Source organism: Balaenoptera physalus, assembly GCF_965194825.1.
Source record: "Balaenoptera physalus genome assembly, contig: HAP1_SCAFFOLD_2168, whole genome shotgun sequence".
NCBI classification, from domain to species: Eukaryota; Metazoa; Chordata; class Mammalia; order Artiodactyla; family Balaenopteridae; genus Balaenoptera; species Balaenoptera physalus.
Genome location: NW_028124638.1, coordinates 1 through 16365, shown reverse-complemented (window position 1 = coordinate 16365; position 16365 = coordinate 1). Strand labels below are relative to the sequence as shown.

The 16365-nt window shown below is 47.0% G+C and overlaps 1 long non-coding RNA gene across 6 annotated transcripts in view; it reads right to left on the bottom strand.

Moving 5' to 3' along the window:
* The window catches only part of LOC309654174, a 59625-nt gene extending 46728 nt beyond the window's left edge, over nucleotides 1–12897 (bottom strand). For 2 of the 6 annotated variants that reach the window (XR_014259963.1, XR_014259964.1), the window contains exon 1: nucleotides 109–191. This is a non-coding gene — a long non-coding RNA (uncharacterized lncRNA). Of the gene's footprint in view, nucleotides 1–108; nucleotides 192–4218; nucleotides 4300–12808 lie in introns of those variants that run through there. The other 4 variants (XR_014259962.1, XR_014259961.1, XR_014259965.1 and 1 more) reach the window with 4 other exon arrangements.
* Nucleotides 12898–16365: the final 3468 nt, after the last annotated feature.

The following is a 16365-nucleotide window of genomic DNA, read 5'->3' as shown; positions in this document are numbered from 1 at the left end:
CATGATCCTTAAGAAGAGTTAGTAGAAATGCCTTGCCCATCTTGCCCCTGAACCCCTTGAAAGGTACACGACTGCTGTGTTGGTGTTTAGGGGGAGCATCTCATTTACCAGGGACTGACTTCTCCCTTGATCCCTTTGTAGTGATGGAGCCTTCCCTGGTGATGAAAAATTCCCTGGGATTGCAACCTCCAAGCCAGACGTTTTGTGTGACACAAACTCAAGAACTCCCCAAGTCCTGCAGTAGCAGAAACAGTCACATACTTGAGAGTAACCCACCATCTGAACTTGGGGACATTTCAGTGACAGCTCCAGTCCAGAGTGCCAGGCGTCTCCTGGCCCTGCCTCCAGCTCCAAGCCAGGGACAAACAGAGAGTAAGAACGTGGAGGATATCAAAACCAAGCTGTCAAAGCCTCTGGAGGCCTACCAGATCCCAATAGAAAACCAAGATCCTCCACTACTCCCTTTAGGAATCCCTGATATTCCCCAGCCGCTGGCCTGCACCGATCCCCTCAGCCAAGAGGAGCAGCCTGGTTCTGAAAATGCTGATCTGGGAGAGAACAGCCTGAGTCGTCAGGACCTAGGGACACTTGAAAATGGGACTGAACCTAGCAGTGGTCTTGCAGACATTACTACACTGGCGGAGGATATTCACCTTCCCCAGCTCTTTAATTCTTGGAAAGATCTTGATCGATCCCAAGGTCCCAACGTGATCAAAGCTGAAGACACCAGAGCCATTAAGGTGAATCAGGTGCAGGAAAAGCCAAGTGTCGTAAAGGTTCCCTCTGATCAACCCAGGAAGAACAAACAGAAAGCCTCTGAGCCTATCGGTGGTGCTCCCAAGGCCAAAATCCAGCCAAAGGATCCAGAGTGCCTGTTAGGGGGAGAAGCGGTTATATGCACTGCTGCAGTCAGTGACAGGGCTCCTGCGAACACGGCCAAGCACTCTCAAGGCAAACCTCAGAAAGCTGCATCCGGAAAGATCAGCAAAACTGAGAGCCATGGGCAGGAAAAGACCAAAAGGACCAGAGGAAGAAACAAGGCTGAAGAGAACAAGCAGTCAGGGAACAAAGTCAAGGCAGAAGACAAGCCAGCAATCCCCAACACGAAGCGAAAGGAACACCAAACTGAGCTTCGCCAAGAGAGCTTTCAAAAGCCTCGAACCTCCCTTGGCGTGCGCATGCTGGAGTCTGTGAAGGTTCTTCATGCGCTGGGGAAGAAGAATGAGACGAAAACTGGGCTCTCTTCCTGTCGGCTCTTGGGAAATTCAAGCAACCCCAAAGACCCCCAGCCACCCCCAGCGATCCAGCCACGGCGGCATACCCCACGTGAGGGTAAGAGGCCTGAGAAAACGCAAGTCCAAGCCCAGAAACCAGACAGCAGTGCTGAAACAGAGTGTCCATCTCCATCCCAGTGTGAGCGGCCTCCTCCTGGGAAGGTCAAGTTGATACCTCTGCCTTTTTCTGCCTGGGACAAGCCTCAAGCTCGACCCGCTCCTCGGAGGCCACAGTCTCTGGCCTCACATCGGCCTGCTGTGGCTTACCGTGCCCAGCCTGGTTCTACTGACTCAGCTCAACCTGCTGCAGTCAATTCATCCCAGCCAGCTCCTGCCTCTTTGCCAGGTCCCGCCAAACCAGCTCAGCCAACTGTGGCCAACCCAACCCAACCGGCTTGGACCAACCATACCCAGCCTCGTGTCCCTCAGCCTGCTGCTCCTAGGCCTGCACCCTACAAAACTTCATCTGGCGCTTCTCTCCAGCGCGAGCCTGTTCCCCCTGCTGTGACTAAGCGCCAGTCCCCACCCAAGCTCCAAACCCAACTTCTACTCCAAGACTTCAGCAAGCAACGAGTTCCATGGAGGGAACCCAACGTGCCTGAGCCAGTCATGTCAAAGCCCATCGAACAAGAGCAGAGGCCAGAGCGAGAGGCCATGAAGAGGCGGGCTCAACAACAACGGGAGAATGCTGCCAGATACACCTCTTCGGGGAAGCTGCAATTTTTCACCCAGAGGGACAAAGAAATGGAAATTGCTGACTACTACGGATACGTCAGGTGACAGCTGCTAGGATTCTTGCTGCCACCTTGGCTACCAGCGGTTCTTCCATACATAGGTAAGATAGGTATAGAACCGAATAAGTAAATGGAATAGAATTAATAGATGAGTAATAAACCTTTCGAATTTTGAGATGCTGCTAACTGGGGCGTGAGAAAGGAAGGACTGAAAGTTGGATGGGAGAATGAAGGAAAGGGGTAAAAACTGAGGAAAGAGGAAGGAACTTGGCCCAGGGCTAGGAAGGCCAAAAGAGACGTATGGATTTAGGAAAGGAAGCAGGAGTGAGGATGAAATGGCAGAAGTAAAAAGCAGGGTCAGGGGTCTGGGTTGAAAGAACACAACTGGAGTAGAGTTGAAGGTGACAGGAGATGAGTCTAGGTTTACTAGGAGAAATAGAAACAAAGTCTCTCGGGGAGGTTGGCCTTAAGTCTCACAACCACCAGATAGGTATTTCAGAAAACAAGAGGTTCACGACACATCTCTGAAAGGTTTGAGTTGCCTTATTCAGGTGTGATTATAGTGGGGGAATAGGCAAATCTACCAGAGAAGTGGCTAGGGCTCAGAGTCCTCCTAGGGGCAGCTGACGACAGGGCCAGAGCCAAGGGAACTGCTGCATCAGGAGGCCCACGAACAAATCAGGGGCATAGCCGCCTGTCACTTCCCTACCAGGAAGGAAGCCAGGTATATTACTATAACCAAGGCACACTGGGGTCTTCACTGTATGGAGAACTTGGCTCCTGCCCGCAATCCTATGGCTCCGCGTCATACACAGGAAGTAGGGCCTCTGCGCAACCAGAAATGGGAATGGGACTGAAGGAGATTCAGCCCGCAAATATCCGACCACCAGCTTCCACCTCTGCAATCTGCCACCCTGTGTCTGCTCAACGCATCACAGAAACAAGTTTTCAAGGTGAGTATACAAACGGCAGAGCAAGTTGAAGAATGAGGTCGGCATTCACAAACGGGGTCAAATCGACAGCTGGGAAGGGGTGTAGAGACAGGTAGAATTTAGATCCTGAGCCTTTAATAACCACTACCTTCTCTCAGTGCTCTCTGTTTTTAGACTCTATGTAAGAACAGCTAGGGCTTCCCTGGTGGCGCCTGCCAATGCAGGGGACACGGCTTCGAGCCCCGGTCTGCGAAGATCCCACATGCCGTGCAGCAACTAAGCGCATGTGCCACAACGACTGAGCCTGCATTCCAGAGCCTGTGAGCCGCAACTACCGAAGCCCACGCGCCTACAGCCCATGCTCCGCAACAAGAGAGGCCACCGCGATGAGAAGCCCGCACACCGCAACCAAGAGTAGACCCCGCTAGCCGCAACTAGAGAAAGCCCGTGCACACCAATGAGGACCCAGTGCAGCCAAAAAAATAAATACGTAGAATAAATAAGTTCAATCAATCAATCAATCAATAAACGTAAATTAAAAACAAACAAACAAACAAAAAAACAGAACACCTAATGCAGGTGGGAAGGTGGGAGGGACACTGTAAAGGTCATCTATGCTACATGTACAAGAACCCCGAGAGCACACCAATAGGTATCACATTTTTCACTGCTGTAGCCGAGCATTCCCCCTGTACTACCACACTGTAGCACTCCCTTCCCTCGTCTACTGCTACAGTCTCTTTGGAAGGTGTTTCAGAACTCTTGTTATGAGAGTGCCAGTTGAACTGTCCTCACTTCCGTCATTTATACCAGGATTTAAGACCTTGTGGTCCGAGATCCTGTCCAGAGAGCAAGCAGGCTAAGACTCTGTCTTTGTTTCTATATTTCATCAGAAAGGGCTCTACCCCCTCTCCTAGTTCATGGTGTGAAGTGTTCTTAGCCTCTCGGGAAAGTGGGGAGAATTCAAAGGACTCTCTATGAGAATGCTAGGCTTTGTAAAACATTTCAGTTTTTTAAAAAGAAGACTCATTTTGTATTGGACTTAACAACAGTCCTATGAGATACAAAGAGAGCCAAGGATCAGTGACATGAAATGATCACCAGTAAGAATTACAACAGTCACCGCTTACCTCGTAGCATAGGGCACACTGTCCATGATCCTTAAGAAGAGTTAGTAGAAATGCCTTGCCCATCTTGCCCCTGAACCCCTTGAAAGGTACACGACTGCTGTGTTGGTGTTTAGGGGGAGCATCTCACTTAGCCGGGACTGACTTCAACCTTGATTCCTCTGTAGTGATGGAGACTTCCCCGCTGATGAAAAATTCCCTGGGATTGCAACCTCCAAGCCAGACCGCTTTCCTATGGAATGACAGAGAACTTCAGAGAACTTGTCAAGATGAAACACCAGTCAGTCTGCGGGAGAAAGGGAAGAAGAGAACGATGGAAATCGTTTCTGGGAAACTATTTTTACATTATGTTTTGTTTGTTCCTGGTAAATAAACTGAAATCTTCTTAACATTCAAACAAAATCTAAACCACTAAATTCAACAACACAGGAGTATAACTTTTGAAAAAAATTTCTTTGGCTGCGCAGCATGTGGGATCTTAGCTCCCCAACCAGGGATTGAACCCACGCCTGCTGCATTGGAAGCGCAGAGTCTTCACCACTGGACCACCAGGGAAGTCCCAGGAATAGAACTTTTAAAGGAGAAGGTATAAACCCCTGGGTTATATGAACTGGAGATTTTTAGTAAGAAGTCAATAGATCTTTTGTTAGGCACATTTTATGTTAGGCTGTCTCCCTGCACAGGACGCAGGCGCCTTGAAAATGGAAATCACATCCCTCTATAGTACGTCCCTCTTCTTTCTGCTTTGCAGTTTGCTGCTCCACTTGTTCAACCCCACCTAGTAATAACCTATACTTCCCTTGTTCCTGTTTTCCCATCTGGAAAACAGACAAAAGGCAACCAAACAACGCAAAGGTCTCAACAAATAAGGGATACCCAAAACCAGAGATGGCCAGAACTTCTGTATCCCTCATGAAACCTAGCCCGGTGTTCAATACTTAGGTATCATTAATACATGCGTGTTGACTGAAACAGTTGAAACGCAATTCTTCCACTTCCCAGTTTAGTTTTAGTCCTCATACAAAACCTGATCATCAAATTCCTTAATGCTAGGAATCACAGTGAAAAATAATTTCTCAACTGACTTCTGTCAGATGAGTGAGAACTAAGGTTAATTCAGTGTATCTGAAGCATAGAAAGTGAGGGCAAACGTGGCACAAGATGGGGCTAGAGAAGCAGAGAGGATTCTAGAGCACGCAGAGTCTTAAAGGCCACCAGTGTGTTTTCTATTCTCAAAACAATGTTTGTGAGCGATGTTTATGAGCAATGTTCCAACTTGCTTTGAAGCTTTCTTGTGTGAAGAATGGATTGGAGGGAAACAAGATATATGGACACTAGTTAGGACCTAATCGCAACAGACAGGCAAGTTCAGTATTAGGATGTTGAGGGAGAGCTGACAGATTCCAAAGAAATTCAGGAGATAAACTGAGGCGGGCTTAATGGGGTATGAGATGGAGGAAAGGAAGGTCTTAGGGAATTAAAGGGTTTACTGCACACATGAGCAGAGTCTCAAAATTAATCATTTGAACGTACAGAGGGGGATCTCCCAAATGACACCGGTTAGGAAGCAACGGTACGCCCTTTAGAATTCCTAGAGACAGCACAAATCAACTGTTTCGATGGAAAATTCGGCGGGACCCTTGATTTCCATGGGAATATAGAGAAAAGAGACACTGATCTGGCTTGCAGGTATTTAGGAAGTTGTTAGCCTGACATCACATACTAGTCTCATGTAAGTAGGCCGTCTGAAGTATGAAGCTTAGGGGAAAAACCTTGAAGAAAACTTAAAAGCTTAAGCCACACCTCTATACTACACCACCTTTCACAGTTTCTTCTCAGATAAGCAGCATCCCCATCAGTGAAGAAACTCACATCCCACAATAGGAACAACAGGCCTAAAAATTAAATGTGTGTCTTTGGAGGTCCCATCTATGCGATATCTTCCTGGTACCAGAAAAGTCCCCAGGAAGATCGATCTTTGCACCCCTGAAAGCTTACCACCAAGGAAAATGACTAGGTCCATAGATTTCCTCCCTCAAACCAGCCTACCTCACACATAAATCACTAGCAACTCAGCCCTTAACTCACATTATCACAGTCACAAGAGTGGTTAGGGAGAAAAGCACTAACCAGGGGAACTAACACAGAGGCAATCCAGGCCAAGCTGGGCTGGTGGCAGATATCTGCTCCTTACGCTCGGGTGCATAATGCGACTCACCACAATGCCTTTTTCACAGACCCTTTTTAAAGTTTCTCCACAAAATCCAACAGCTCAAGTTAGTTCATGACGCTTCAAGGTAAACAATCGTCAAGAGAAAAACATGCAATATGTCTTACAATGTTGGATTCCTTACAAATAGGACAAGGAAATAACCATGTAGACAAAACCAGAGCATTTGAAAACATCTGCGTTCTACAAACATACCAGTGAATGCTATAAATAAGGTAATATGACATAAAACAAAATGAAAACTAGATGTGAGACTGTTCTCTTCAGTGTACAGACTTCATGGCAGTTGCTGCACGATCTAGCTACTTATATCTACAACTCTCTGTTCTGTTAATACAAAATGAGGCCCAAGTGTGTCAACTTGTTTCCCACAGAAACCAAAAAACCTACATGCATCTCTTTTCTCCGGTGCCCTTTCACCTTACCTGCTCCCAGTTCTCCACCAATGTCCTCCTCTTTCTCTAATTATTCTCCTCTTCACTGTGCTTGGCCTTGCACCCAAGCATGCAAGACAGAGAGTCCTAGAGGTCCGAGATTCTAGAGGGGCTGTTTGCAAGGGGGAGGAGATTACGGTAACTGCCACACTGTATATACTTCTGTGCAAAGAAAGAGGGACAGTGTTCAGAATGTCTCTCACATATAAAAAGAGCTGGATGGCAGGATACCTGTGTGGCCCAAGGAACTAGAGCTAGCAAATCATGGGCAAAACAATTGCAACCAAAGGCTGGAAGAGGAAAGGTCTGCAACCAGCTCTGTCTCCTAGCTCTCTGGTATTTGCTGCCAATGGGCAGAGTCTATTTCGTGAAGCATCAAGCACTGAAAAGAAGACTCCTGCTGCTGGAAGTTGACAGGAAGGAACATCCAATGCAAGACCAAGGCTTGTCCTAGAAGCAATGCCCATAATGGAAGAAAAAAAAAAAAAAAAAAAGAAAGCGGAAGAGAAATGTTAAGTCGCAAGTCCAACCTGGCCCCCAGCCTAGCCCAGCCCAAGGAAGGTAGGAGTCAAGGAGAAGAAACTAAAAGAGAAGAGCCTTGGACCACAACATTCTCCACAGGGTACACTCAACAAACTTCACCCTGCTCTTTAACCAAGTTACAACTGTAATAGTTCAAACTACATGGCTCTTTCCTTCCTAAGGATACTAGTTAAATAAGATCTATATAGCTCTAAGTATATGATACATAAAATAGAATACTCTGTAGAATATAAGTAACTGTTAGTTAATTATATTAATGAACGTCTGTAAGAAATGTTGCAATGATTTCCCTAATGGAAGAGCCTGGGGGAGGTAAATCTGTCTTCTAGGATTTCCTCCCCAGAGCTCAGAAATTGAGGGGTTGTTTTAGCTCTCCTACGCTCTCTTCACCCAAGCCCGCCCTCCTGTTGGGGATCGGACCTCCCTATTGGCTAGCTCATACCTTTCAACTGCCTGCTTTGTGACATCACTCTCCTACCAAACCTACTACCACTTGGTAGAGGTCTTGGGGTTTCCGTGGAGCCGTTTGGACCAGTAACCAGTGACCTTTGTACTGGACACGTGCGCCGTTCAGCTGCAGCCACTCAGACATCCTCTAGTGTTGTCTCCTCATCCCTTGTACCTGCAGTTGATGTCTCCTCTTCTCTGACCATGTCAGGTAAGAAAAGAAACTTTGGAAAGTTTTGCGTTCGATTTCTTTTGCCCCTAAATTGAGGAGGAGATTCAAAATAGCGTGGAATAATGAGGGAAAGTATTGAACTACAAGTCTGGAGACCTAATTTCAGTTTTGACTTTGACGTTTACTGTCTGTGTGACTTTGGACAAATCACTGACTGCCTCACAAAGCCTGCTGCTTTCCTTATCTGTTACGTTAGGATACCACATTGGGTTGATCACTCTGATCCCCTTCTTTTCCAATATTGAGCCTTAAAGGGTACCCATGTAGAAAATGAAATCAGAGACTTCTCAAAAGAGTGTTTCAACAGAAACATAGAAAAGCCAGGTGACACAGGAAACTAGCGATATATACCAAGATGTTTCATCTCCAATGGTCTCCCTCCACTAGTATTTCGACTAGTTGAAAAGAGAGAATAGGGAGAGAGGATGGAGAGTACTGGGCTATATAGGGAGGCACAGAGTCAAACGTAAGCAAGTTTAGGATTGTTTTCATTAGCACAGGCCAACAGGAACCAAGAGATGGGAAAAAAATATAAGAATGAAGAGGGAAAGCATAGAGGAGCTCTCAAGAAAGAGGCAGTTTGCCATGGAATGTTGATGGGAGCCAAAGATTTTAAATTAAAGCAGAAACAGCACAGAGGGAAATCTGCTCAGAGCAGGGCAAAACAAAGCTGATGGTAGCAAATCCTTACATTAACAGACTAAGAAGGAAAGTAAGGCCAGAACAGGGGATCACCAGGAAAGGCAGCCTATCAGAAAAGTCATACTCCGTTTTCTTTCTTTTATTGCCTCTCTGAATACAGCTGGCACTTGACAGTTTGGAATAGAAACATTTTAGAAGTATGTTTTAGAAATGATGCTTCCTAGAAACCAGAAACCAAAGTGGTTATCTAGGGGGCTGCTTTTCAGTGTTCTATTCTTTCTAATTTTTAAACTAGGTAGACATTTGACCAATTAAACATTTTAAATGATATCTTCTACATTGAATCAGAAGGACTATTTCCTTTGTGTGATATGTAGCTTCTAAGGCAAGGTTGCTTTTCATTTTTACAGTTATTTCCTTCCTAACACAGAGAGCACATTGATCAACAGCCATCGTTCGCTTGTAGATCTTAGCTACCGGAGAAGAAAAAGAAAAAGTCAAGCCCCACATCTCTAATTCCCCATTTAGGGAATTCCCTGGCGGTCCAGCGCTTTAGGACTCGGTGCTTTCACGGCCAGGGCCACGCGGCGCGGCAAAAGAAAAAAAGAAAACACAAACATCCACATTTATCTAAAACAATGTTGTGGAGTCCTTTGGATTTTCTTACATTTGAAAATCTTTTTTAATTGGATTCTAGGGATGATGGTTTTTTGAGGTCTTGGGATGTCATCTTCTTGGATGTGGAAGATGATTCTAAGTTCTAGGATAAATACAAAAACCTTCTTGATACTTTTTAAGCTTCCTTTCTGCTTATTATATGAGTTATATTCATGGAAAGATATATTTCTCCTAGGCTTAATACCTGTTACTTGCTGGGTAAAAATGTGAATGAGCACAATAATGAAACTCTTTTACACTTACTATTTTGCTGTCTGCTTTGTACCGGTTTTCATTGAAATACTTGTCTACATATGTTGTGGCTACCTATACATTCACATTTGTTGCATTCTGTTGCTTGTTGTGCATTTTTTACTGATTTATCGTCTCTGTCTGTATGCATTGGCTAGGAATTCATTCACCTCTATCACCTCCATCGTGTTTTTTGGTTAATAGTATTCACTAAAATAGAGTGGGCAAAATTCACTTTCATAATATTGCATGTATGGTACAGAATGTCATTTGTTAGTAAATTCATTAGGCTTTGATACTTGCCCACATACCCCAGTTTTCATTAATATCTATGGATTTCTTTTTCGTTACGTAACATGTTTTTCATGATTTTTCTTTGTCTTTCTAGAACTTATTGTATCTTCCTCCATATAAATCATACGCAATAGATCAGCTTATTCATCTATTAATTATTACTGCTATTATTATTGGTGGTGGTGTTATAACCACTTTATAGATGAGTAATCTGAAGTAATCAGATAACTTTTCTCTTTCCAAAAGCACTTAAGAAATCCACTTTCGGGTAATCATTTTGAGGTAGGATGAGAAACCAGGCTTGAAGAGGGCAAAAATGACTCTTTCAGTTCACCAGTTGGACTGAGCTATACGTCAACTCTAGGTAATAGCGTGGGAACTGCACAAGCAAAGGGAGACACTGAAGATGACAATGGTAATGGCCGTACTGTTTTCTAATGGACCAAAAAAATGCTTATATTATAAGTTCTATTTCTCCTGCTTTCTGGCAGTATCATGCTCAGAGTGGAGTCCTGGCAAGGAAGTCAGGATACTTAGGTTCTGAAACCTGGTAATGACACTAACATGATGAGAGAACCTGAACAAGTCAACCCGACCTCTCTGAGCCTCAGTTTCCTTACTCGTGAAATGAGACTGAAAAAAGAGAAAGTTCTCTAAGGGCCTCCTAGTTCTAAAATGCTTCCAGTCTAGGAAATAGCATAGAAGTCAATACGAGTGCAGGCTGAAGGGAAAGACAGGGCAGGGAGAAGGTTGCTTCCAGCCTAGAGAACAATGTCTGAACCATACCACTTGGCTCTTCTGCCCATCTGTGCCCAAGATGGGAGCACAGGCAGTTAATACAGAAGAGTGGAAAACTGCTCAGTCCTTACAGCCATCATTAACTGTCTGATTTTGGGTTTCTCAGGAAGGGTCGATAGTAGAGGTGTCCTGAGAGCAAGAACCTTAAGATAATGCTGTTCCTCAAACGTAGTGAGAATTTCTCAACCTCCCTGAGTTTTTCATGACCCTCTTGTTCTTACAGAAAATTTCCAAAATCCATCTCTACTTGGAACTCTAAATTCTCTGCAGCATTCTCTTCCTGTGGTGAGCAATGCAACTTCCCTAACACGAAGTGTCTGCAACTTCTCCAGAGTCTCTGCCCCTGCCGTCAGTTCGGCATCGGCTACCGGTACCTCTTTCCAGACACTCATGGGTAGTGCCTACCTTTACCAACATTCCAGCACGACTATGTTATCTGGAGTTACTGACCACAGCCAGATCTCCACTTCAGCTCCTTCCTATCCAGGTGTTCTTGAGTGGGACATCACAGGAAGCACTGAAAAGAATTCCTCTTCACTCGGAGACTTTACTCTGGCACTCACTGACCGGCACCCAGCTGCTTCCTCCATGTTTATGGCAGCCCAGTATGATAAAACTTCAGACGCCAATAACATGGTCCCTCTATATCCATCACTTTCTGCCAGGCTTGCTCAGGGAGCACCATCTCAGATTCCAAATCAGGGGCATAGCCGCCTGTCACTTCCCTACCAGGAAGGAAGCCAGGTATATTACTATAACCAAGGCACACTGGGGTCTTCACTGTATGGAGAACTTGGCTCCTGCCCGCAATCCTATGGCTCCGCGTCATACACAGGAAGTAGGGCCTCTGCGCAACCAGAAATGGGAATGGGACTGAAGGAGATTCAGCCCACAGATATCCGACCACCAGCTTCCACCTCTGCAATCTGCCACCCTGTGTCTGCTCAACGCATCACAGAAACAAGTTTTCAAGGTGAGTATACAAACGGCAGAGAAAGCTGAAGAATGAGGTCGGCATTCACAAATGGGGTCAAATCGACAGCTGGGAAGGGGTGTAGAGACAGGTAGAATTTAGATCCTGAGCCTTTAGTAACCACTACCTTCGCTCAGTGCCCTCTGTTTTTAGACTCTATGTAAGAACACCTAGGGCTTCCCTGGTGGCGCCGTGGTTAAGAATCCGCCTGCCAATGCAATGCGGGGAACACGGGTTCGAGCCCTGGTCTGGGAAGATCCCACATGCCGTGGAGCAACTAAGCCCATGTGCCACAACGACTGAGCCTGCATTCTAGAGCCCGTGAGCCGCAACTACCGAAGCCCACGCGCCTAGAGCGCATGCTCCGCAACAAGAGAAGCCCGCACAGCGCAACCAAGAGTAGACCCCGCTAGCCGCAACTAGAGAAAGCCCGTGCACAGCAATGAAGACCCTGTGCAGCCAAAAAAATAAATACGTAGAATAAATAAGTTCACACAATCAATCAATAAATAAACGTAAATTAAAAAAAACAAAAAAACAAAAAGAACACCTAATGCAGGTGGGAAGGTGGCAGGGACACTGTAAAGGTCATCTATGCTACATGTACAAGAACCCCGAGAGCACACCAATAGGTACCACATTTTTCACTGCTGTAGCCGAGCATTCCCCCTGTACTACCACACTGTAGCACTCCCTTCCCTCGTCTACTGCTACAGTCTCTTTGGAAGGTGTCTCAGAACTCTTGTTACGAGAGTGCCAGTTGAAGTGTCCTCACTTCCGTCATTTATACCAGGATTTAAGACCTTGTGGTCCGAGATCCTGTCCAGAGAGCAAGCAGGCTAAGACTCTGTCTTTGTTTCTGTATTTCATCAGAAAGGGCTCTACCCCCTCTCCTAGTTCATGGTGTGAAGTGTTCTTAGCCTCTCGGGAAAGTGGGGAGAATTGAAAGGACTCTCTATGAGAATGCTAGGCTTTGTAAAACATTTCAGTTGTTTAAAAAGAAGACTCATTTTGTATTGGACTTACAACAGTCCTATGAGATACAAAGAGAGCCAAGGATCAGTGACATGAAATGATCACCAGTTAAGCATTACAACAGTCACCGCTTACCTCGTAGCATAGGGCACTGTCCATGATCCTTAAGAAGAGTTAGTAGAAATGCCTTGCCCATCTTGCCCCTGAACCCCTTGAAAGGTACATGACTGCTGTGTTGGTGTTTAGGGGGAGCATCTCATTTACCAGGGACTGACTTCTCCCTTGATCCCTTTGTAGTGATGGAGACTTCCCTGGTGATGAAAAATTCCCTGGGATTGCAACCTCCAAGCCAGACGTTTTGTGTGACACAAACTCAAGAACTCCCCAAGTCCTGCAGTAGCAGAAACAGTCACATACTTGAGAGTAACCCACCATCTGAACTTGGGGACATTTCAGTGACAGCTCCAGTCCAGAGTGCCAGGCGTCTCCTGGCCCTGCCTCCAGCTCCAAGCCAGGGACAAACAGAGAGTAAGAACGTGGAGGATATCAAAACCAAGCTGTCAAAGCCTCTGGAGGCCTACCAGATCCCAATAGAAAACCAAGATCCTCCACTACTCCCTTTAGGAATCCCTGATATTCCCCAGCCGCTGGCCTGCACCGATCCCCTCAGCCAAGAGGAGCAGCCTGGTTCTGAAAATGCTGATCTGGGAGAGAACAGCCTGAGTCGTCAGGACCTAGGGACACTTGAAAATGGGACTGAACCTAGCAGTGGTCTTGCAGACATTACTACACTGGCGGAGGATATTCACCTTCCCCAGCTCTTTAATTCTTGGAAAGATCTTGATCGATCCCAAGGTCCCAACGTGATCAAAGCTGAAGACACCAGAGCCATTAAGGTGAATCAGGTGCAGGAAAAGCCAAGTGTCGTAAAGGTTCCCTCTGATCAACCCAGGAAGAACAAACAGAAAGCCTCTGAGCCTATCGGTGGTGCTCCCAAGGCCAAAATCCAGCCAAAGGATCCAGAGTGCCTGTTAGGGGGAGAAGCGGTTATATGCACTGCTGCAGTCAGTGACAGGGCTCCTGCGAACACGGCCAAGCACTCTCAAGGCAAACCTCAGAAAGCTGCATCCGGAAAGATCAGCAAAACTGAGAGCCATGGGCAGGAAAAGACCAAAAGGACCAGAGGAAGAAACAAGGCTGAAGAGAACAAGCAGTCAGGGAACAAAGTCAAGGCAGAAGACAAGCCAGCAATCCCCAACACGAAGCGAAAGGAACACCAAACTGAGCTTCGCCAAGAGAGCTTTCAAAAGCCTCGAACCTCCCTTGGCGTGCGCATGCTGGAGTCTGTGAAGGTTCTTCATGCGCTGGGGAAGAAGAATGAGACGAAAACTGGGCTCTCTTCCTGTCGGCTCTTGGGAAATTCAAGCAACCCCAAAGACCCCCAGCCACCCCCAGCGATCCAGCCACGGCGGCATACCCCACGTGAGGGTAAGAGGCCTGAGAAAACGCAAGTCCAAGCCCAGAAACCAGACAGCAGTGCTGAAACAGAGTGTCCATCTCCATCCCAGTGTGAGCGGCCTCCTCCTGGGAAGGTCAAGTTGATACCTCTGCCTTTTTCTGCCTGGGACAAGCCTCAAGCTCGACCCGCTCCTCGGAGGCCACAGTCTCTGGCCTCACATCGGCCTGCTGTGGCTTACCGTGCCCAGCCTGGTTCTACTGACTCAGCTCAACCTGCTGCAGTCAATTCATCCCAGCCAGCTCCTGCCTCTTTGCCAGGTCCCGCCAAACCAGCTCAGCCAACTGTGGCCAACCCAACCCAACCGGCTTGGACCAACCATACCCAGCCTCGTGTCCCTCAGCCTGCTGCTCCTAGGCCTGCACCCTACAAAACTTCATCTGGCGCTTCTCTCCAGCGCGAGCCTGTTCCCCCTGCTGTGACTAAGCGCCAGTCCCCACCCAAGCTCCAAACCCAACTTCTACTCCAAGACTTCAGCAAGCAACGAGTTCCATGGAGGGAACCCAACGTGCCTGAGCCAGTCATGTCAAAGCCCATCGAACAAGAGCAGAGGCCAGAGCGAGAGGCCATGAAGAGGCGGGCTCAACAACAACGGGAGAATGCTGCCAGATACACCTCTTCGGGGAAGCTGCAATTTTTCACCCAGAGGGACAAAGAAATGGAAATTGCTGACTACTACGGATACGTCAGGTGACAGCTGCTAGGATTCTTGCTGCCACCTTGGCTACCAGCGGTTCTTCCATACATAGGTAAGATAGGTATAGAACCGAATAAGTAAATGGAATAGAATTAATAGATGAGTAATAAACCTTTCGAATTCTGAGATGCTGCTAACTGGGGCGTGAGAAAGGAAGGCCTGAAAGTTGGATGGGAGAATGAAGGAAAGGGGTAAAAACTGAGGAAAGAGGAAGGAACTTGGCCCAGGGCTAGGAAGGCCAAAAGAGACGTATGGATTTAGGAAAGGAAGCAGGAGTGAGGATGAAATGGCAGAAGTAAAAAGCAGGGTCAGGGGTCTGGGTTGAAAGAACACAATTGGAGTAGAGTTGAAGGTGACAGGAGATGAGTCTAGGTTTACTAGGAGAAATAGAAACAAAGTCTCTCGGGGAGGTTGGCCTTAAGTCTCACAACCACCAGATAGGTATTTCAGAAAACAAGAGGTTCACGACACATCTCTGAAAGGTTTGAGTTGCCTTATTCAGGTGTGATTATAGTGGGGGAATAGGCAAATCTACCAGAGAAGTGGCTAGGGCTCAGAGTCCTCCTAGGGGCAGCTGACGACAGGGCCAGAGCCAAGGGAACTGCTGTATCAGGAGGCCCACGAACAAATCAGGGGCATAGCCGCCTGTCACTTCCCTACCAGGAAGGAAGCCAGGTATATTACTATAACCAAGGCACACTGGGGTCTTCACTGTATGGAGAACTTGGCTCCTGCCCGCAATCCTATGGCTCCCCGTCATACACAGGAAGTAGGGCCTCTGCGCAACCAGAAATGGGAATGGGACTGAAGGAGATTCAGCCCACAAATATCCGACCACCAGCTTCCACCTCTGCAATCTGCCACCCTGTGTCTGCTCAACGCATCACAGAAACAAGTTTTCAAGGTGAGTATACAAACGGCAGAGAAAGTTGAAGAATGAGGTCGGCATTCACAAACGGGGTCAAATCGACAGCTGGGAAGGGGTGTAGAGACAGGTAGAATTTAGATCCTGAGCCTTTAATAACCACTACCTTCTCTCAGTGCTCTCTGTTTTTAGACTCTATATAAGAACAGCTAGGGCTTCCCTGGTGGCGCCTGCCAATGCAGGGGACACGGCTTCGAGCCCCGGTCTGCGAAGATCCCACATGCCGTGCAGCAACTAAGCGCATGTGCCACAACGACTGAGCCTGCATTCCAGAGCCCGTGAGCCGCAACTACCGAAGCCCACGCGCCTACAGCCCATGCTCCGCAACAAGAGAGGCCACCGCGATGAGAAGCCCGCACACCGCAACCAAGAGTAGACCCCGCTAGCCGCAACTAGAGAAAGCCCGTGCACACCAATGAGGACCCAGTGCAGCCAAAAAAATAAATACGTAGAATAAATAAGTTCAATCAATCAATCAATCAATAAACGTAAATTAAAAACAAACAAACAAACAAAAAAACAGAACACCTAATGCAGGTGGGAAGGTGGGAGGGACACTGTAAAGGTCATCTATGCTACATGTCCAAGAAACCCGAGAGCACACCAATAGGTACCACATTTTTCACTGCTGTAGCCGAGCATTCCCCCTGTACTACCACACTGTAGCACTCCCTTCCCTCGTC